A 23,459-nucleotide genomic window follows, 5' to 3' on the forward strand; every position below is an offset into this window, starting at 1 on the left:
GCCCGCCAGGCTTCCCCGTCTTTCACTGTCTCCCGGAATTTGCTCAAATTCACATCCTTTGAGTCTGCGATGCGATCTAGGAATGTCTATACATACACATGTGTATTTGTATCCCAGTTATCTCAGCTGATTTAAATGCTTCCGTTACCGGCAGAGACATAATTGTGTATATACAACACACGCAGGTTTCACGTCCAAAGTACACCATGGGTTAGGCTGGCGAATTTCTTTTAAACCAATGAGAATCGTGTTTCACATTTTTTATAATTTCTTCCTGTTTTGTTTTTTAGGTCTTTATTGAATTTGTTACAATATTGCTGCTGGTTTATATTTTATTTTCTGGCCACAGTGTATATGAGATCTTAGCTCCCAAACCAGGGATTGAACCCTTGGCCCCTCCGTTGGAAGGCGAAATCTTAACCACTGGACCATCTGATAAGTCTCCAACAGTGAGAAATTGTTTTCATTGAAGTACAGTTGATTAATACAATGCTGTATTAATTTCTGCTATACAGCAAATGAATTGTTACATCGTATATATATATATATGTGTGTGTGTGTGTGTGTGTGTATGTGTGTGTGTAATGTATATTCTTTTTTTGTATTCTTTTCCATTTATCACAGGATGTTGATTTAGGACCTCATCATTCCTTATGTTTTCTCTTATGTTTCCCCACAACACCACGATCTTTCAAAACGTATGAATATTCCTGATCTAATACCTTTTTTTTCTCCAAACTACCAATATGGGCCACCTCATGTGAAGAACTGACTCAGTGGAAAAGACCCTAATGCTGGGAAAGATTGAAGGTGGGAGAAGGGGACGACAGAGGACGAGATGGTTGGATGGCATCACCAACTCGATGGATGTGAGTCTGAGCAAACTCGGGGAGCTGGTGATGGACAGGGAGGCCTGGCGTGCTGCAGTTCACGGGGTTGCAAAGAGCCAGACACGACGGAGCGACTGAAGTGAACTGAAGCACTGTGGCCACCAAACACTTATCAATAATCATCTTAATGATTTTTTTTTGTCTGGACTGAGACTTTTAGCAAGAATAGTGAGGATGCTGGACTCATGTGGATGTGGGTGTCCCCAAAATACAGAGTTTCTCACTGGGGCTGTTTGTGGATGAGGATGTGGTTTCTGCCAGTCCCTTTGATAACCTGTGCAGCACTGGGTTGGGTATGAGAGCCTGTGTTTTCCATTCATGTCCAGACTTTTCACGTGACCGTTAAAGACGACTGTCTTGCCGCCTTATCAGCGCCGCCCCAGGACACACAACTCCGACCTATAACCAACTCTTTACAGCTGTGCAGAGTTCCCAAAGAGGGGCAAGATCATTATTTTTTTCAACATAATAATGTTTGAAAGAACAGTGTAAATTCTTATCTTCTTCACTAGCCTTCCAGGATAAACGGACAGGCTGCGACTTAATTAGACAAACCTGCGTCTATGGGATCGCACAGAGTCGGACACAACTGAAGCAACTGAGCAGCAGCAGCAGCAACCCCCTTTTCTTTCAAAAAGGTTCATTCTCAAGGTTATTTGGCAGCCTGGTGGCTCCGAGTGTAAAGAATCTGCCTGCAATGCAGGAGATGGAGGTTCCATCCCTGGATCGGGAAGATCCCTTGCAGGAAGGCATGGCAACCCACTCCAGTATTCTTGTCTGGAGAGTCCCATGGACAGAGGAGCCTGGCGGGCTACAGTCCATAGGGTTGCAAAGAGTCGGACAGGACTGAGCGACTTCCACTGGATGGGACGGGTGTTTGAGGGGGAATGGCTGAGTTGCTTTGCTATTCACCTGAAATCATCACAACATTGTAAACTGGCTAAACCCTAGCAATATTCCTTGGAAGAACTGATGCTGAAGCCCCAATCCTCTGGCCACCTGATGTGAAGAGCTGACTCAGTGGAAAAGACCCTGATGCTGGGAAAGTTTGAAGGTGGGAGGAGAAGGGGACGACAGAGGATGAGATGGTTGGATGGCATCACCAGCTCCATGGACATGAGTTTGAGCAAGCTCCGGGAGTTGGTGATGGACAGGGAAGCCTGGCGTGCTGCAGTCCATGGGGTTGCAAAGAGTTGGACACGACTGATTGACCGAACAACAACAACCCTAATACAAGATGAAAATTTTAAAGTTGGGGGGGGGGGGGAGAAAAGAAACACCTTCCCTTGATCGTCTACAGAATAAATGAATTCTCCATGCATCTTCCAAGGGTTAGCAGCCTACTAGCCCACCACGAGACAAAAGAGCCATAGCCCTGATGTGCGGTTTCAAAAATATTTTATTTTCTGGAATAGCCATAATGTCTGGAATAGCTTTTCTCTTTATTGCCCGTCTCCACGCAGGGGGCAGGCAGAAGCCACGAGACGAGATAAAACAGAGGCGCCACAGACCACACCCACGGGACAGAAAGACGGAGCGCTTGGAGGGCGGGGGGTGGGTGGGGGGTAGACGTAGAAAACGCTCATCAGCAGCTTGAGAACGGGTCAGTGGGGGCTGGGGGTCGGCTTCGGCCGGGACATTCACAGACACACACGCACCCCACAGGGCTGGGGGCCCACCTCCACCGTCAACCTGGATCCCTCTCGGTTTAAACAGAGCAGACAGGAAAAAAAATAATAACAATAAATGCTCCAGAGTCCTCCGTGGCTGCCTGGAAGGGCTCCCACAAGTTTTATCCATGGTGCAACGTGGAAAGATCACTGAGGCATCCTTGAGAGTCCCAGAGAGAGCCGACGCTACCGGGTGCGTTTTGGGGGAGGTCCCAGAACCCTCTTGTCCCGGGTGCAAAGTCTCCAGCATTTTGTACTTTCCAGGGTCACTCTCTTTTCTTCCCCATCCGGGTTTCTTCTCGCGGCAGACGGGTTAAAAACCCCTCGGAGTGGGGAGCGTCGGCAAGGAGAGCAGCTGGGATCCCGTGGGCGTCTTTCTCCTGCACGTACGGGAGGAAGCCGAAGAGCTCCGGGCGCGCGGTCGCGTATGTCAAGACAAACGGGGCTGCATCTGAGACGTGAGGAGGGTCGGACCGCAGCGGCGCCTGCCTTAAACGGTGATGGTGCGATCTGAAGCTGCTTGTCCTCCAGACGCATCAAGCCGGGAATAAGCGGAGAGCCTTCCCGTGGGAGGCCCCGCTGGGCGGCAGGGTCCCCACCCGGAGAGTTAACACTGTGCGCTAGGGCGAGGCGGATGGAAACTCACCATGAGGCACGGGGCCAGGTGGGCGGGGCTGGGATGGGAACGCCCCCACCCCTGGGGGGATGGATGGAGGTTGTAGATGCCAGCATGGCCCCCCACCCCGGGGGAAGGTTGACACCGGCTCGTGGGTCCTGACCGCCTCGTGATGGCTTCGCAAGACGTGTGATGGGGAGATGGGCTGGATCCTCGCAGGGGGTGCCCCCCCACCCTGCACCCCTGGGATGGCATGCCGGTTTTGCAAAGAAGGGCCCATCCAGGGACCCTCAGGCATTGGATCTTGCTTCCAGCCACATCAGAGTCGCGGCCACGCCCGTGGTCCACGGCGGGAATCTGCTCATGGCATCTTGTGTTCTACTTGGAAGACAAGAGGAACGGTAGAGTCCATGGCGACCAGGGTTTCTCTGTCCTTTCGGAGGCCCTAAAGGGGTTGTGAAGAGAAAGAAAGAAGAAAAAGTGAAGTCGCTCAGTCGTGTCCGACTCTTTGCAACCCCATGGACTGCAGCCCACCAGGCTTCTCCTCCGTCCATGAGATTTTCCAGGCAAGAGTACCCAAGTGGGTTGCCAGTTCCTTCTCTAGGGGATCTTCCCAACAAGCGGGAGGCGAGGGCTTCCCTGGTAGCTCCACTGTAAAGACGCCACCTTCCGATGCAAGAGATGCGGGTCTGATCCTGGGGTGATAAAACCAACTAACATTTAACACAGCAGACACTTTTTTTTTTTTTTTTGTAATGATAAAAACGAAGAAAGAAGACAGGATGCTCAGCTTCTTACTTATGGTTAGGCGGAGAGTTCTAAATGCACGTACAGAAGTATGGAATTTCAAAATATAACTCTAGTAAATTATGTCTGGATATTACTTGTACATGTATGGATATGACATACATGATGGTTAGACAATTCTAAGTGCATGTACATAAATACAGAATTTTAAAATATAGCTTTAGTAAATTACATATGGAAGGTACGTATATGCCTATAAAATTTATACTTCATAGTCTATGTATGTGTCTGACTCTCTGTGACCCCATGAACGGTAGCCTGCCAGGCTCCTTTGTCTGTGGGATTCTCCAGGCAAGAATACTGCATGGGTTGCCATGTCCTTCTCCAGCGCATCTTCCTGACCCAGGGATCGAACCCACGTCTCCTCAGTCTCCTGCATTGGCAGGCGAGTTTTTTACCACCATGCCACCTGGGAAACCCAAAGAATATAGATACTTTCATAAATATTTATAAATGTTGTGCATTAAAAAATAGAAACACATACCTCTACTACTATGTAAATTGACACGTTCGTTTTTGTATACCTACACACACATGCGATCTGTTGAAATGATACTATTTCGATACAGACATCAGGTCAAATACATTGTTTCAATTGACTTCATCATTACCATTCTAGTTTCTTTTTCATGGCTACCAGACAAATGTTTCTCTTAGCACTCCAATGTTTCTCTTCCACATTTATTGATACAGTCGGCACACAGGACAGTATAAGATGTGCACAATACAGATCTGATTCACATACATCATGAAATGATGACCACACGTTTCGTCAACATCCATCATCTTGTACAGATACAAAATTAAAGAAACAGATACAAATGTCTTTCTTGGGAAGAGGAATCTCAGGATTTCCTCTTAACGGCTTCCGTATAAGTCATATTATAATCTTTATCGTGTTTGCATAAAATCCTTAGCACCTATTTATTTTTCAACTTATTTATTTTTCAACTGGAAGTTTGGACCTCGCCGGCTGCCAGAAAATTGCAAACGACTTCAGTGGCTCGTATTTGTTTTTCCTTTGGACAGCCCTGTTCTAGATCCTGTAAATATGGGCTTTTCAGGGAAAAAATGCAGAAACGGGGTGCCAGGCACCCCAGCAATTCTGTGCATGCGTGTGTGTGTGTGTGTATTATCTCCCCAGCCGTCTCTGGAGAACCCCTCTTTGTCCTTGAGACCTCGGGCAAGGGTCCCCGAGAAGGCTCCCCAGCCCCACACAGCAGTTCCACAGATTTCCTGGCTCTGTGCCCAGATGTCTGATCCAGCACAGACCAGGCTGTCCCTTCATCCAATCACCTGGCCATCTCCCCAGCCAAGGGTTTACACTCAAAGCCGGTACCAGCCACGGCCAGCAAAGACTGCAGCCTCCGGGGGTTGTGAGGGAGCTCCGGGACGTTGTCTTTGCTGAGCACTATAGGCTGACCTGTCAGTTTGCACGCGTGCTTGGGCACATCTGACTCTTTGCGACCCCATGGACTGTAGCCCGCTGGGCTCCTCCATCCATGGGATTCTCCAGGCAAGAAGACTGGCGTGGGTTGCCATTTCTTTCTCCACAGGATCCAGGGATCAAACCTGCGTCTCCTGCATTGCAGGCAGATGCTTTATTGTCTGCTTCCAGCTGGAAAGCTTGGGCTGAACTAAGTCTTCCCGGAAACTCAGACGTCGAAACCGTCACCCAAGGACCTCAGGATGGGGCTATGTTTGGAGACGGTCCTTAAAGAGAGAATGAAGGTAAAATGAGGTCACTAGGCTGGTCCTGATCCTGTAGGACTGGGGTCCTCATGAGAAGAGGAGGTTGGGACACAGACACACACAGGGAGGACCACGTGAGGACTCAGGGAGGAGACAGCCGTCCACATGCCCAGAGAGAGGCCTGACCACACCTGGGTCTCAGACTCCAGCCTTCAGAATGTCATTGCTCACTCACTCAGTTGTGTCCAACTCTCTGCGACCCCATAGACTGCAGCATGTCAGGCCTCCCTGTCCATCACCATCTCCCAGAGCTTGCTCAAACTCATGTCCATTGAGTTGGTGATGCCTTCGAACCATCTCATCCTCTGTCGTCCCCTTCTCCTCCAGCCTTCAATCTTTCCCAGCATCAGGGTCTCTTCCAGTGAGCTCTTCGCATCAGGTGACCAAAAGATTGGAGCTTCAGCTTCAGCATCAGTCCTTCAGATGAACATTCAGGACTGATCTCCTTTAGGATGGACTGGTTGGATCTCCTTGCAGTCCAAGGGAGCGGATTGATACTACAGGCCTGATGGAAGGGAGCGGTTGACATAAGAGAGAGACAGACAGATAGACAGTCAGCGAAGGAGAGACACGGGGGAAGAGCCAGACAGGGAGACAGAGAGTGAAAGGCAACAGGTCCACGGGGAAAGTGAGACAGAGAGAGACACAGAAAGACAGAGACAGAGAGAGAGAGAAAGAGAAGCAAGGAGAGAGAAACAGAGACACACACGGCGAGATGGAGAGACAGAGGGAGAGAAAGAGCCAGAGAGACAGGCAGAGGAGGAGATACAGAGAGACAGACAGGAGCAGACAGACAAGGAGAGACGGAGAGAGAGAAACAGACAGAGAATCACAGAGAGAGAGGCCTAGAAAGAGCCAGGGAGACAGACAGACAAGCAGAGACAGAGAGCCAGACAGACATACAGGAAGAGACAGAGAGACAGACAGGGAGAGAGAGAGACAGAGACTAATAGACAAAGATGGACAGCCAAAGAGACAGACAGACAAGGAGAGATGGAGAGGCAGATAGAGAGACAGCCAGCCAGTGCGTCCCAGGCCCGGGTCGGGCACCTGTCTCAGCTCTGCGGCCCAGTGGCGTCCGCCCACCGCCCAGCGTGAACACGAGCCTCGGGGAACGTGGAGGCTGTGGTCGGCCGGGTCCCTGACCCACGGTGGGTGTGAGGTCCCGACTCCTCCGACGCTGCCTCCAGAAGGGACCCGAGACGGGAGGCAGTGAAGGGTCTGCAGCCCGGGAGACCACGCGGGGGCATCGGGTCGCGTAGGAGGCATCGCAAAGCTCCCACGAAGGAGGCAGGGCTGGGGACCCAGCAGAGGCAATACCGGTGTGCACTCGAGGCTGGGGAGCCGAGCGGGCACCCGTCGAGCAGGCCGGGAAGGAGCCGTTATCAGCGCTCCCACCAACGCCTTCACTTCATTGCCAGAAGACGCCTGGGGGCACCCAGCCTCCAGGACCGCAAGAGGGACACATTTCTGAGGTTTTCAGCTCCGTGGCTGCTCCAGACACAGCACTGCTTAATTCAGCTTTTGCAAGGAGGCTCACCTGTCAGTCCCAACCAGACACTCCACCATTCACAACCCCGTAAAGTCCTGCTTCCCTGGTGGCTCTGACGGTAAAGAATCTGCCTGCAGGGCAAGAGACTTGGGTTCGATGCCGCGGTCAGGAAGATCCCCTGGAGGAGGGCATGGCAACCCACTGGAGTGTTCTTGCCTGAAGAATCCCATGGACAGAGGAGCCTGGTGGGCTGCAGTCCCTGGGGTCACAAAGAGTCAGACACGACTCTGAGCAACCACACACATTCACTGCAAGGGCTGATGCTGAAGCTGAGACTCCAATCCTTTGGCCACCTGATGCGAAGAGCTGACACATTGGAAAAGACCCTGATGCTGGGGAAGATTGAAGGCGGGAGGAGAAGGGGACGACAGAGGATGAGATAGCTGGATGGCATCACTGACTCGATGGACATGAGTTTGGGTAAACTCTGGGAGTTGGTGATGGACAGGGAGGCCTGGCGTGCTGCAGTCCATGGGGTCGCAAAGAGTCAGACACAACTGAGTGATTGAACCACAGCAATTCAGAAGCCATCGTTCTGGGACTTTGTGCTAGTGATGGAAGCTGACATCCTGGTTTCCAGGCCAACGCCGGGCCTCCCCTGGTTTCACCTCATTCTCTCACAGAAAGGAGGCTGGCTGGGCACACCAAACAGGACGGGCAAATATAGGCCCTGAAACAGGTCACCCAGCTCTGGCAGAAAGTGGCCTCTCTTTATAGCTCAGCGGACTAAATAAAGCCCTGAGCGCTGAAGAAGAGACAGGGGAGAGGCTTTCATTCCAGGAGACGAATAATTATTTCCTAAATAGAATTCCTTTGGTTGTTTTTATTTAAAAAAAAGAAAGAAAGAAAGAAACAGGTTTTCCCTGGTGACTCAGACAGTAAAGAATCTGCCTGCCAATGCAGGAGACCTGGGTTCGATCCCTGGATTGGGAAGATCCCCTGGACAAGGGAATGACAACCCACTCCAGTACTCTTGCCTGGAGAATCCCAGGAACAGAGGAGCCTGGTGGGCTGCGGTCCGTGGGGTTGCAAAGAGTTGGACAGGACTCAAAGACTTTCACTCTAGAAACATTTCAAGGAAAAAAAAGAAAAAGATAACAAAGAACAAAATGAATTTCAGACAGTAAAACTTTAGGATGCTTGTTCCTTAAAAAAAAAAACAAAAAACAGTGAAATTTTACTTTTCACGAGCAGATGGATCCCAAACTCTTTCCAACCTGCCTGAAGAAGTCATGGGAAATTTCAAAGTAAGTCAATAAAGGGATTTCCCTGGTGGTGCTGTGGTTAAGACCCTGTCTTCCAATGCAGGGTATGTGGATTTGATCCCTGGTCAGGGAAGAAAGATCCCACGTGCCTTGCAATGTGGCCACATTTTTTTTTTAAGTTAATAAAAACTAAAAAACAAGGAAGGCTTAAGGACAGTCGGTTCTTCGATGAGGCGACACACATCTCTCAAAATCGCGGTGCTGGGCAAATCACAGTGCTGATAAAAATCAAAGGAATCTGGGGATTTTGAGATGATCAAGTTACCTCAAGTGTAACACTTGAGGGCTTTGTCACGCACACATCAAAAAACAAGGACGACAAAAGAGAGAGAGGGAAGAATGGAATTCTCGCCTGGGAAACCCCATGGACAGAGAAGCCTGGCGGGCTACAGTCCACGGGGTTGCAAAGAGTCGGACACGACTGCAGCAACTTAGCACGCATGCGGGTATTTATAACTGAATCATCACAGGTATTTATAACTGAATCATTCTGCTGTAATCCTGAAACTACTGTTAACATTGTGAACAAAGTATGTTTCAGTAAAAATTGTAGGAAAGCGTAAGGTGTGACACGGCAAGCTGGTCAGAGTGTCCTGAACGGGTAGAGTCAAGGGTGCATTTAACCTTTTATAAATATTATCACCCCATCCCGGCCATGGACACTCCAGGCAACTGGTCAACCCAGGTTTTCAACCATCCTCACACTCACGCAAACACCAGCACCTGGGGGCCGTGCTCAGGCATCTAAGGAGCCACCGGGAGGCAAATGAGAGGTGGGATGGGCTTTCATCTGGCCCCATGGAGACTGAGACCCAGATGACCCTTCCTCAGCCACTGCTGACCCTGGCAGGCTGCCCTTCAGATTCCCACAGACCACGTGCCTGGACTCTCGTTTTCACCACGCAGAGGGAAACCCACCAGCACCTCCCAGGGATTTGTAAGGAGCACATGAACCAACCTTAAACCTACAGGAGATGCTTAATGAATTGTGATCCCTGCTCTCAGCCCCTTAAAAGCCAACCAGTGGTGGGGAGGAACTTCCCAGGTGGTCTTAAGTGGTTAAGAATATGAGTGCAAATGCAGACGCCATGGATTCGATCCCTGGTCTGGGCAGATTCCATATTAGTTCAGTTCAGTCACTCAGTCGTGTCCGGCTCTTTGTGACCCCGTGGACTTCAGCAGGCCAGGCTTCCCTGTCCATCACCAACTCCTGAAGCTTGCTCACACTCACGTCCATCAAGTCGGTGATGCCGTCCAACCATCTCATCCTCTGTTGCCCCTGATATCCCATAGGCCCCAGACCAACTAAGGCCGTGCTCCATAACTGCTGCACCTGCGTTCTGGACTCCGGGAGCCCCAGCCAGAGAAGCCACCGCAATGAAAATCCAAACATTCCAACTCGAGAGAGTAGTCCCCAATCACCGCAATTAGACAAACAATGGGCTCAGCAACCAAGACCCCCAGTGCAGCCAGAAATAAGCAAATACATTAATTAAAAAGAAAAAAAATTCCAACTTGGAGGACAGGTGTGAATGCAGCATTGAGAACAACCAGTGTACCGGACTTCACACACATATGTCTGACCCCTCGCCCCACCAGCGGAGAAGGCTCCTGTCTGCTTTGCACTATTTTGGGCATCCTTATGGAATTGCCTCCTAGGGGCCCATCCAGCCGTCACCTTCTGCTCTCACTATTTTGAGCTAAAAGCCGCATTTGCCAAATTGGCGTCCACAGTCATTTCCCTGGATTGGCTCCGGAAGAAAGCTGAGCTTTTCTCCACAAGTCCCGGTCGTGGGGGGAGTCGAGGGCAGGCTGGGCGTTGCTGGAAAGAACAGTGGCGGGTCCATGTCTGTCGAATCAGGGTGGGGACGTGGGTTTTGGGGAAAAGACACCCCTGCCAGCGAGAGACGGGGAAGGGTGTAGACCCCATGCGGCTGGAAGGTCAAGTTTTAGATTCCATTTGGCGTGCACAGACTCAGCCTGTGTTGGCGTTGGAGGTGGGGGGGGGGGGGGTGTGACTTATGGCAACACTGCCTTTTAGAGACAAATTGATTCCAAAGGCACAGAAGGGGTCTAGAACATTCCATGCATGCTAAGTTGGTTCAGTCGTGTTCGACTCTGTGTGATTCCATGGACTGTAACCCTGCCAGGCTCCTCTGTCCATGGGATTCTCCAGGCAAGAATACTGGAGTGGGTTGCCATGCCCTCCTCCAGGGGATCTTCCCAACCCAGGGACTGAACCTGGGTCTCCCGCATTGCAGGTGGATTGTTTACCATCTGAGCCACTAGGGGAGTCCCGGGACATTCCACGGGGTTGTTCACTTCTTCGAATGAACTGTCTTATCCCTGTGTGCACAGCCCAGCATCTGAGCCTGGACTGCGGGCTTCAGACACTGACTCGGGACCCCACCAGCCACATGGCCACCGCCCCTGACGAGAACTCTCCCCTGCACCTTCTAGGTTCGGATCCATTTCACTCTGCAATCTCAATGTAGCCTGACACGCAGAGAATACGGCATCTTGAAACTTACGGGCGAGATGCTCGATCTTCATTTGTTTTTGTTCAGTCGCTCAGTCATGTCTGACTCTTTGAGACCCCATGGACTGCAGCACGCCAGGCCTCCATCACTAACTCCCAGAGTTTACTCAAACTCACATCCATTGACTCAGTGATGCCATCTAACCATCTCATCCTCTGTCGTCCCCTTCTCCTCCCACCCTCAATCTTTCCCAGCATCAGCGCCCTTTCCAATGAGTCAGATCTTCGCATCAGGTGGCCAAAGTTATTGGAGTTACAGCTTCAGCATCAATCCTCCCAATGAATATTCAGGACTGATTTCCTTTAGGACTGAGTATCTTCATTACCTGCCAAGTATTACATCTTCGTGCCTACGTCTTTTAGGAGCATCTGCAACTCAGACCATTTTAAGGGTGAACATCTGTGAAGTGAAGCAAAAATGGGAACCACAGCTACGGTACGAGGCATCGTGATGGTTTGACAAACATTCTCTGCCTCCTTTTTTTTTTTTTTTTAAGCTGAAAATAGCTTGAGGAGCAAGAATCAGATTCCATACCCAATTCTTTCCTGCCCCGAAGTCACTTATCTGGAGTTATGACATGCTTTCTTCTCCCATAGACTCTAGCTTTTCAGGAATACGGCATGGCGTGGGAGGCAGGTTGGTGTGTGGCCCAGCTTACGGGGTATGAAACCCCTGCAGCCAAAGTTTTTAGCTGAGACCACGCCCCCGCCCCCCACATCCTGGGTCACACATCCTGAGCAAATGTAACTGCCCAGACGGAAAAAAAAAAAAGAAAAAACACCGAAAAAGTTGAGCACGGCTTAGCAACTGAACGCCAACAATAAAACAAAGACCTCTAGCCACTTCTGGGCCTGTCTGCTCCTGTGCTGCTCGAGCGTAAGTGTTAGGAAGCTCTTTCTTTTTCTTAAAGAAAATCTATTTTTATAGTTGGCAGTGTGAGAGCCCTGTGGCATACGGGATCTTAGCTCCCTGACCAGATCCGGGATTGAACGTCTGTTTCCTGCCTTGGCCAGCTGATTCTTTACCTCTGGATCCCCAGGGAAGTCCCAGGAACGTGTTAGCTGCTCAGTCGTCTGACCCTTCACGACCCCGTGGACTGCAGCCCGACAGGCTCCTCTGTCCGTGGGATTCTCCAGGCAAGAAGACTGGAGTGGGTTGCCAGGCCCTCCTGCAGGGGATCTTCCCGATCCGGGGATCGAACCTCGGTCTGAGCCTGCAAGGAAGTCCCAGAAAGTTCTTTCCTCTCTGATTGACAAACCGCCTCCTTATCCGTGTCATCGACGTGCCCTGCTTGTAGGTCCTGCAGGCTCTGTTTCTCTGTTTTCTGTGACGCTTATCTGCAGACTCAAGGAGCTCACTTCCATCAGCTAACTGATCTTCAAAAGAAGCTGAGATTTCTCTTTGCCTCTGTGGAGACTCTCCAGTTTGAGGAATGGGGGGAGAGAAGCTGCAGGTGGGAAGTCTGGAGGTGTCTTTACACAATCTCTGGTGGATCGAAACCATTAAGAATCTTGTCTGCAGTTCATGAAAACTGGGTTCGATCCCTGGAGAAGATGGCGACCCACTCCAGCGTTTTTGCCTGGAGAATCCCATGGACAGAGGAGACTGGCAGGCTACAGTCCATAGGATCACAAAGAGTCGGACACAACTTAAGAGACTAAAAAACAGCACCTAGAAATATGCATTAAGCAGTTAATTTGTAGTGTATCCAAAAAAAACCGAAACAGAGCAATATTATTATTAAACCATAAGGAATAGGTTAAGATAGAAACACAATTTAAAGCTGTTTTGAATGGAAATGCAACCAATGCGGGTTCTGGCTTTTTTTAAACAACAGTAAACACTTTGTACTGGGGAATAGCTGATTAACAATGATGTGATGGTTTCTGGTGGACAGCGAAGGGACTCAGCCAGACATGGACATGTATCCATTCTCCCCCAAACTCCCCTCCCATCCAGGCTGCGACATGACACTGAGCAGAGTTCCCTGTGCTGTCCAGCAGGTCCTTGCTGGTTCTCCATGTTAAATACAGCAGTGTGTCCATGTCCATCCCAGACTCCCTGACTATCCCTTCCCCCATCCTTCCCCCTGGTGACCATAAGGTGATTACAGAGTATTGAGCAGAGTTCCCTGTGCTGTCCAGCAGGTCCTTGCTGGTTCTCCATGTTAAATACAGCAGAGTGTCCACGTCCATCCCCAACTCCCTGACTCTCCCTCCCATAAGTTCGTTCTCTAAGTCTGTGAGTCTCTGTTTTGCAAATAAGTTGGTGTGCATCATTTCTTTTTAAGATTCCACACTTAAGGGATGTCACAGGGTATTTTTCCTTCTCTGTCTGACTTCCGTCACTCAGGACCCACACAGCTTTTGTTTACAAACACAGGTGATTGTGCACGCAGGTCCGCGGGGAAAAGAGCGTGGAGACTGTTGGCGACTGATCTTGTTTTCCTTGTGATCTTAGGAAAGTTACGTAACCATTTTCTTTTTAGCCTGTCCTTTTTTTTTTTTCCTTCTGTTCTGTGTAATTGAGATAATCATTGGACTCATGTTACTGTCAGGAGCATAAAACGCGGTGTAAATAATAATCCTTCTTCACTGTCTGGAACTTTGTAACACGCTCTCTGGGGGACGATTAGATGCAAGTGCTATTTATAGGAATCCACATTCTTTTTTTTTTCTTTCTTTTCTTTCTGGCAAGCACTCTGCATTCCTTGCCCACCCCGGAGAAAGTTCAGAAGGAGACAGGGCACCCTGTCACACTCTTTCCCCAGCCCTTTCAGACCAGCGACCTGGGTGGGCTTGCGATTCATTTGTCTGGACCCCCGGAGAACGATCCTCGGCAGAGGCTGCGTTTTCTTTAGACAGATTACAGCCACAGGGTCCGCAGAGCTCCACCTCCAGGTCTCAGAGCTCCCGTGGAGAAGGGGTGGAAGAGTGGACAGATATACTGATGGACGTAGCAGGGGACAGGTCTCCCGAGTGGACCCCATCTCCCGCCAGGGTGACTCTGTCCTTCGCCAGGGACTCGGAACTTCCCGGCCCTGTGACCTTGGGCGGCAAACCACCTTGCTTTCTGTACCTGAAATGGGGCTCTTGGCAGCGATCCCGAAGCCCATTTGGGAAGGTCTTCTGTAGATCACAGAGGCCACGGCAAACACGAGGGCCAAGGTTTCATTTTTGTCTAAAGTGCTGTCCTTGTACCCTGGTCTATTTTTTTTTTTTTAATTTGGAAGGGAGAGGTGTCTATATACTGTAACAATTCCTATCTGACAGCAAGAGCATTTACTTTATCGGGGGTAGCGTGGCTTTACCATACTGTGCTAATTTCTGCTTGTACCACAAATGGAATGAGCTCGGTACCTCTGCACAGGCCCCCTTCCTCTCTGACCTTCCTCTCACCTGCCAAGCCACCACGGGGCAGCCGCCTTTATACCCGCCAGCCCGTCTGAATCCTGGGTTCCTGCCCTAATTTCTGCCGTGCCCTGCTCTGCAGACACTCGGGGACGGCGATGCAGGAGACACGTCTCCCGGGTCGTGGAGGTGACATGCAGGTGGACGGGAAGGCTTCTCTGGGAAACGGAAGGGACAGCCATCTGCTGGGATTGAAGTGGCCGAGAGGAAAAGAACCCATAGGGAGGCCGACAGTGTATCAACCAGATGGGAACGGGGCCCTGGGGCTCTGGGGTGCGTGCGTGGCCGCGGGGACCGACACTCCACCGGCACGAAACCCCCCCAAGGATGGTCACGGTTATGTAATTTGGGCTCTATTCCCCATCGACTGTGTTTTCCTCCCAGAAAGGAGGGGGGGCTTCCCACGAGTGACGCCCCTCAATCCCAGCAACCTTCTCCAGGCTCATCTCACATTCGGGTATCTAAATCTTTTTTTTTCCCCTTAGATTTAGATTTTAGAATTTAGGCGTCTGAACGACGTCTCGATGTTGGAGTATCTCTGCTTGTCCCACTGTGACCTCCCGCAGAGCGTGTGTTTGTTATTTGAGCCGCGTGCCGTGTGTGAGGCTCGGACGTGTGAGGTCCTTTCTCCGATGATGAGGAGAGGGAGGAATAGTTTTTCAAGGTATCCGGACACCTTTTCATCCTGTTTCTGCCCAGCTCATGTCACCTGATAGCTAGAGCACCGAGAGCTTCAGAAATTGACAAGTATTAGCCTGGTCTGTCTGGAGTCTGTCCTAGGCTTTGGTTCTTGAGCTGGGGACGTTGTGGGGGCAGGGGGCGGGCAGGGGAAGGGGCTGGGGGTCTGGGGAAGCTGGGACAGGCCATTTACCGGTGTAGGAGATAAACAGTGACATCTTAGTAGACAGGTTCCCGGAGCCAGCTCCACGGAACGCCTTTAGGACGCCTTTACAAGGTGTGAGTGTGTGTGTTTAGGGAGGGGAGGCTGGGTTTCCTGGGATCTTTCTTGAGTCCTCCCCCACCCAAAACCCAACAGTGCTTTTGTTTACTTAAAAATGGGTCTCCCTTCCTCTCCCTCCTGGGGCCCAGACACTGGATCCTGGCGGATACACAGCATGAAAAGCCGCAGAGCGCTAGTCGCTGGACTGGGGCGACACCAATTTTAACCACAGGAGAAAACCCAGAGGACCCAGGAGAGAACGCACAGCACACAGCTGATCGCCCCAAACCAGACGCTCTGGCTCCTCTCAGGGGGGTTGTCCAACCATTCCTGGGGAGCAGGAGACAGTGTCTGCCTTTTCGGTCTCCTTAACCCTCAGGGGGCTGGAAACGGCTTAGAGGCAGAGAAACACCCGGGAGCGCGAATTGCACAGAGCAGAGCTGGTTGAGGGTTGAGGCAGCTCGCACATGACCGCCAGGACCCAAAACATTTCCCCCCACCCGCGGCTCATCCCCCCGCCGCCGCCCCGATTCCTGCCCTGATTACCCTAGGAAGACGACCTAGCTCTCTGCGGATGCATAAATTGGCAGTCTATTTCAGCTGGGTGTTTTTGCTCACACGTTCTTTTTGTAGAGGAACGCTCCGGAGGGATGCTATCTTTTTTTTTTTTTTTTGTAATGTTCTTGCTAACAAGATCTTAATTTAAGTCACAAACTTGCTCCCGGAGCCCTGGTGTGGGGCAAAGCTTTCCCTTCTCTCCGTCTCCTCTGGGGTGGGGGTAGGGGGGTGGACGCGGGAGGAAGCCCCGTGCCAGCGGGGTGGCACCCCCCTTGGGAGTGCCCGGGAACGCGAGGAGGGCGCACCGCGGGCTTTCGAGCGCTTTTCCCGCGAGCCACGGGCTGGGGGAGGGGGGACCCCGGGCGCTCGGTACCGCTCGGACCGGGCCGCTGCGCAGGGGGTGACCGATGGCGGGAGCGCCCAGCCTCCCGGAGGGACCCAAGGCGCCCCACGCGGGCGCGGGCCCCCCAGCGCGTTCCCCACCCCTAGCGCCTCCCGCTGGCCGGCGAGTCCCGGGGCGCAGCGCCCCACCGGGGACAGTCCCGCGCCCTGCTCCCGCGCCCTGCGCGAAGTTGTGGCTCCTCTCCGTACCCCTCTAACACCTCCGCCGCCGCCAACCCCCGCCCCTGGCTGGCCCCGCAGGGCGGCCGCCCGAGCGCGCTCACCCGCTCCGTCCGGTCCGTCGTGAAGGTCACGGGCAGGGGGCGCGGGCGGCGGGCGCCGCGCGGCTGGGCCCGGGGCCGGGGTGGGGGCGCGCGCCGGCCGGGCCCGCGGCCCCCATGCCGGGCGCCCGGGCGCCCTTCAGCGCGGCGGGGCACAGGGCCGGCGGCGCTCAGATGCCGTGGTCGCAGTCCACATCGCGGCAGATGTACCAGAGGATCACGTACAGGATGAGCAGAATGGCGAAGATGAAGAGCGCCACCAGGATGGCCTTGGTCACGGGCGAGATGAGCGACTGCATGGCCCCGGCGCGGCGCGCGGGCGGGGGCGCGGGGCGCGGCGCTCACGACCCCCGAGCGCGCCCGGAGCCCCGCGCCGGCCCCGCGCCGCATCCGCAATGCTCCGTGCCGGGGCTCCGGCGGGGGGGCGGCCGGCGGCAGCGAGGCAGGGCCCCCGCCGCTCGGCCGCGGCAGCTCCCGGGGCGGCTGCGCGCGGGGAGACCCCCACCCCCGCAGCGCCCACCCCGGGCTCGGCCCTGCGCTCACCGCGCCCGGCGTCCACCGGGCTGGGCGGGCGGCGGGCGGGCGGGGGCCGCGGCCATGGGCGAGGACGCGGACGGCCGCGAGGAGGCGGCGCGCCCCGGCAAGTCCCCGCAAAGTTGGGCGGCGGCGGCGGCGGCGGCGGGCGCGCACTGACAGGTGGATGGAAGCCCGGCCCCTCGCGGGGCGCAGCGCGCGGCCGTACGGGGCGCGCGGGGGGCGCGCGGGGGCGCGCGCCCGGGAGGGGCTGCGGAGCCGGGTGAGGGGTGGTCGGGGTGGGGGGTAGTCGGGGGACGACACCTGCCGCGTCCCTTGCCCCGCGCCCCCGCGCACGCGCGCTCCCGCGCGCCCCTGGTGCCTGTGCGCCCCGGTCACCTCGCGCCCGCGGTCTCAGCCTTGGCGAACTCCCTCTGCTTGCCTCTCCGCAGGGTGGGGTGATGTGGTGAGGGGGAGCGCCCGCCGCAGACCGGGAGATGGGAGGCCGCGGCACCCTAGTCTCGCCCACCCCCCGCACACGTGCCCCCTCGCGCCACTTGCGCCTGTGCGCTCTGGTCTCCTCGCGCGCTGTCTCGGCCTTGGCTGTCTCCCCATCTTGCGTCTCCGCGTGGCCTCCCCCCGCCCCCGTCTTTCTATCTGTCTTCCCCGAGTCCACACCTCTCCGCGTGACCCCTCCCTCCTTAATTCTTTCCGTCCCAAACCCCTAACTCTCCACCAGGCCCCCTGCCCCATCCGACGCTGGCAGCTGGTGAACTGAGCTGTAATGACAGGAGTGTGGGATTCAGGGTTGTGTCCGGGATAGGGGGAGGGTCAGCTGATGGAGAAAGACACTCCCTTCCTCCTCTTTTCTCACCTGTGGTTGAACTGGGGTGGGGGGCTTTGGGTTCAACCAGAGCGTCCTTACATAGAGGCTGGTGGGGTGGGGAGCGCACCGCACGGGCTGCATCTCTTGGAATAGCCATGTGGGTTTTGCCCTGCCGGGCTGGAAACCTCCCTCCATAGACGTGTGTCTCCCAGCCTCCTGGGCGCTGTGTGGGTGAGGAACCGGATGCTGTCCCGGAACACACACACACCCCTTTCTTTAGGCCACAAGGGGCAGGCCCAAGGAAAGGAGAAGGAATTCGCTAAGGCAGGAGGAGAAGGGGCCGACAGAGGATGAGATGGCTGGATGGCATCACTGACTCGATGGACGTGAGTTTGGGTGAACTCCGGGAGGTGGTGATGGACAGGGAGGCCTGGCGTGCTGCAGTCCATAGTTGCAGAGAGTCGGACGTGACTGAAGCGACACGCCAGCCGTGGCCTCCAGAGCCTGGCGGGCAGGACGCAGGACCTGACCTCTCCAGGAGCAGCATCTCCTGTGATGAGACCTGAGTGGGGATGCAGGCAGGACGTGTGGGGTGACTGCATGGCGAGGCTCTGGTCTGGTGTGAACCCAGGGCAGGAAAGACTCCCCTGTGGATTGCAGAGAGACCCTGGACCCCTTGCTGAAGCCCCGCCTCTCCCACTACGGTCTCCCCATCAGGACGGTATAAGGTGGGGCAGAGGGTGCCTGCTGGAGCCAAAGACGGAGCCCTCGATGATGGCTCTGGGAGGCCAGGATGGGTCTGCCATCTGTGCAGGAAGTAGGAGATGGGCGCACCTGGATGGGCAGGATTTACAAGTAGGGGGACGTCTCAAGCTCACCTGGAAGGAGGAATACTAAGTATCTGTACGCACAGTCGTCCCCAGAAAGGATCTGGTGAGCAGGAATTTGTTGTTGTCGTTCAGTCGCTCAGTCGCGTCCAACTCTCTGCGACCCCATGGACTGCAGCACGCCAGGCCTCCCTGTCCATCACCAATTCCCAGAGCTCTCTCAAACTCACGTCCATCAAGTCAGCGATGCCATCCAGCCGTCTCCATCTGCGTACGTTTGCCTAACACCTTTTCTTGCCCCCGAGTGTAAAATCCAATCTGGAAATCCTGGCCAGAGCCTCCCTGGAGGGAAACTTGAAGTTTGGAAGGAAATCGTGGGTGGACAGACGTGCTCTCCTCCTGGCTTTAATGCGATGTTTTCCAAACTGCAGGCCGCCACTGCTCACACGGTCCTGAGTTCGATTGGGTGCATGCGATGGGCATCCTTAAGAAATCCGGTGGGTTATAATACGGCAGAAGGCACGGCCTGCAGTGAGCAGCAACCTTGTGAGGAAACTCTGATATGTGTGTGTGTGTGTGTGTGTGTGTGTGTGTTTGCGTGCGCACGCACACACATGCTGGCTGGTGAAGCAGATTATATGTCAAACGGGCTAGAGGCTTACATGGTAAAGAATCTCCTTTCCAATGCAAGAGACCAGGGTTCAATCCCTGGGTCGGGAAGATCCCCTGGAGAAGGGACTGGCAACCCACTCCAGTCCTTGTCTGGAGAATCCCACGGACAGAGGAGCCTGCCAGACTTCAGTCTGTGGGGTCACAAAGAGTCAGGCACGGCTGACCAGCTAACACGTTCAGCTTTTCACCCCCTGGATGGGGGCGTTGAAAGATGCTGAAATGACTAGCTGAGGAGTTTAGATGCAAAGTTAAGAAAAAAAACTTTTTTTTTTTTACTCTTATTGAGCTATAGTTGATTTACAATATCATGTTCATTTCTGCTATAGAGGAAGATGACGCAGTTATATGTCTATATAGTTCTTCATGTTCCTTCTATGATGGTTGGCCACAGGGTACTAAATACAGCTTCCTTTCCTCTGCAGTAGAACCTTGTTTATGCATCCTAAATTTATTAGTCTGGGCTTCTACTAGTGGAGAACCCGCCTGCCAATGCAGGGTACGTAAGACATGTGGATTCCATCCCTGGGTTGGGAAGACCGCCTGGAGGAGGGCATGGCAACCCACCCCAGTATTCTTGCCTGGAGAATCCCAAGGACAGAGGAGCCTGGCGGGCTACAGTCCATGAGGTCACAAAGAGTCGGACATGACTGAAGCGAGTTAGCACGCGTGCATATACTAATTTGCATGTACGAACCCCAAATCTCCACTACATCCCTCCGAAGGTTCTTGACAAGCAAAGAGATGAGTGGACATCCTTTAAGCGACAGGCGCGTCCCCTGGGTGGGTTCTCACTGGAGCTTGCGGTAGCATTTGGGAAGTCAGGGGTGAGGACAGCCCCAGGGGCTTGGGGCAGGTCGCCGAGACCAGGAAGGGTCCCCCCGACCCCGTGATCCAGGGCTCCCAGGTGACTAGCAGAATCAAGCACCCCAGTCTCTCCTTCCTCGTTATCTGGCTTCACGTGTCTGAGCAAAGCGTTTGGCCGTGGTCCAACCAGAGACGCTGTGGATGTCCTGGCAAGCCACTCTGTGTCTACGTGGGCTTGTGGAACAGGTGTGTGTGCATGCCTTTCTAAACGGGCTGCAGATCTTCGGGGGGGGGGGGGGGGCGGTAATCCTAGAGCAAGCTGGAAGCCGGCCAGCGTTTCATAATACAAGACAGAGCATCCTTCTTGGGAGTTTTTGGATGCTGTCTTTCTCTGGTTTGACTCAGTTGCCTGAATGACTTCAACACTCACTGCCCTCACCTCGTCATCCCTTTAAATGCCCAAACGTGCGTTTTTACCATAAGGAGCTCACCTGAACGCACCCCCTCTCTCCCCCGACCACGTCTATCTCCTGCGGACGATGATGGATCTGGGGGCCCCGTCTCCCGGAGTTGCATGTGAAGTCACCAGTGTTCAACAGCCCTGAAGCTTGGTCACGGGTCCCGTTCCTGGATCCCAGAATTCTTGCTCAGAAAAGCCGATCTGAAAAACCATCCATTTGCTGTATGGGTCTGTGGCAGCTGGTTGAGCGTGTTTTTCAGTGTGTTTGTGTCTTTGGGTGATGTTGAAGTTCACGTAAGTATCCTCCTTGGTAGGTTCCTGGGATTATAGGGTGAGCCTACGTGTTGGTCTATGAGCAAACAGAATTGCTCATTTGGGGGGCCAAAAAAAAAAAAAAAGATAAAGCAAATGATAAAAAGCGAGAAGAGCCAATGAACTAAAATGGGAAGTTTCCAGAGTAGCGAGGTGTCACCTTAGGACAGGGCTGGCATTTCGTCTTTTCAGTGAGTGGTTTGTTGCTTTGCTTTCTCAGCTTTCTTATCATTGTGGCTGTTCGGTCGCTCAGTCGTGTCTGACCCTTGGCAGCCCCGTGGACTGCAGCAGGCAGGGCTCCTCTGTCCTTCATTATCTCCCGGAGTTTGCGCAGATTCACGTCCATCGACTCGGTGACGCCATCCAACCATCTCATCCTCTGTCGTCCCCTTCTCCTCCCGCCTTCAATCTTTCCCAGCATCAGGGTCTTTTCCAATGAGTCAGTCCTTCGTATCAGGTGGCCCAAGCATTGGAGCTTCAGCTTCAGTCCTTCCAATGAACATTTAGCGTTGATTTCCTCTAGGATTGCCTGGTTCTTATCCTTAGGGTGTGCCTTTTTCTAATTTATCCAGATCCTTTCAAAGTTTCGTATGGGTAACCTCAGTGGAAAATAGGTAAGGTTTCCCTGTGGGTGATCCTAATAAATTTAAACTAATATTTTAGACGTACTGAATTTCTGGGCTTGCTTGCTGGCTCAGAGGGTCAGGTATCCGCCTGCAATGCAGGAGACCTGGGTCTGGAAGATCCCCTGGAGGAGGGCATGGCAACCCACTCCAGTCTTCTTGCCTGGAGAATCCCCATGGACAGAGGAGCCTGGAGGGCTACATTCCGTGGGGTCACAGAAAGCCAGACACGACTGAGCGACTCAGCACACAGCACGCTGCATTTCTGTCTGAACAGAAGCACTGATACTAAAAGACTTGCATGGAAAGGTCAGAAGCTGTGGTCTGCCTGCCTCTTAGAAGGGGGTCGCTTTACAAGGAAACATTGCTGACATTCCTGGGATAACTTCTTTGTTCCAAAAGACAGCCACGTTCAGCTCAGCGCTTTTGGAAAGACGGTCATCAAGTAACAAACACAGCTGTCAGGAGGAGTTGAGACTTTTGCACTTTTAAAAACCTTTGTTGCAGCAACTATCAGCCGATAACAAGACTACAGGAACCACAGGAAAAGGAACACTGTATTTTTGAATGGTTGGGTTTATAAGTCTTTATTTAAAAAAAAAAAAAGTGTCGATCAGGTGGATAAAAATTTCACCTAATTCCTGCATCAGGGGACTGCTGATGAAATGTGGACTCTGATAAGTGGCTTGCAGACCTGAGGCTTCCAATTGACGTTTGAAGCCCTCCTCAGCTAGGAGATGCTGAGACCCGCGTTCAACCTGTATTTATGCCCTTTGTGTAGAGGCGGAAGTCCTTGCTCCCTGCATGGTGGGCTTGATAAAAATTGATGGTCTCGGTACTTACTTCCCTGCCCATCCAGTGGTTAAGACTTCATCTTCCGATGCAGAGAGTGCGGGTTCGATCCCTGGTCTGGGAGGTAAGATCCTACGTGCTTTGCAGTCCAAGAAATGAAAACGTGAAACAGAAGCGATATAGTAGCAAATTCAATAAAGACTTTAAAAATGAGGTACATCAAAAAAAAAATCCTTAAAAAATACATGAGGGTCTGTTTATCCGTTGGCGGAGGAAGTGATGAAATCTCTGTATGTCTTGGCAGGACCTGGGGGGTTCGTGGGTCCCAGATGTTCAGTTCAGTTCAGTCGCTCAATCGTATCCGACTCTTTGTGACCCCATGGACTGCAGCACGCCAGGCCTCCCTGTCCATCACCAACTCCCGGAGTTTGCTCAAACTCCTGTCCATCGAGTCTGTGATGCCATCCAGCCATCTCATCCTCTGTCGCCCCCTTCTCCTCCTGTCCCAGGTGTGTGTGTGGGGTTGGAATCCATTAATTCCTACAATAGATATATGGACTGAAAACTGGAGGAAGTCCAGAAGCAAAGTAGATGGCTTGTAAGAAAAGGCTCACATTTGAGACAAGCTCATCACCATCACCTCCATCATTCCAAAGAGACGGAGGAAGCCTAGGAGCACAGAGCGAGGCAGGAAACAGATGGGACCCTCCTCTCCCATCCCAGGATAAAACAGTTGGAGACTCACTCCCTGCAGATATAGACTCCAAGATGAGACCAGCAGAACAACGAAGGCAGGAGGCTGGGGCCAGGCCGGGTCACTGATTTCTCCGTAAGTCAGGAGACCCTCCCTCTGACCGCACGTGCACAGCAAAACCTTTTTGGAGGTCAACAGGGAGTGATGCAAAATTAATGCCAGGCTACCCACAGGCCTCTTTGGTAAAATCAGCTTGGCTAAAAGATGGTCTGAG

General features: G+C 53.1%; 1 long non-coding RNA gene across 1 annotated transcript; it reads right to left on the bottom strand.

Annotated features, from left to right (window-relative positions):
- Positions 1-2,271: 2,271 nt before the first annotated feature.
- Positions 2,272-16,768, bottom strand: LOC112582227. Its single transcript, XR_003106761.3, has 2 exons — positions 16,666-16,768; positions 2,272-3,621 (listed from the first exon to the last, which is right to left on the bottom strand). It is a non-coding gene; the product is annotated as an uncharacterized LOC112582227 (long non-coding RNA).
- Positions 16,769-23,459: the final 6,691 nt, after the last annotated feature.

Source organism: Bubalus bubalis, chromosome X (genome assembly GCF_019923935.1).
Source record: "Bubalus bubalis isolate 160015118507 breed Murrah chromosome X, NDDB_SH_1, whole genome shotgun sequence".
Classification (NCBI taxonomy): domain Eukaryota; kingdom Metazoa; phylum Chordata; class Mammalia; order Artiodactyla; family Bovidae; genus Bubalus; species Bubalus bubalis.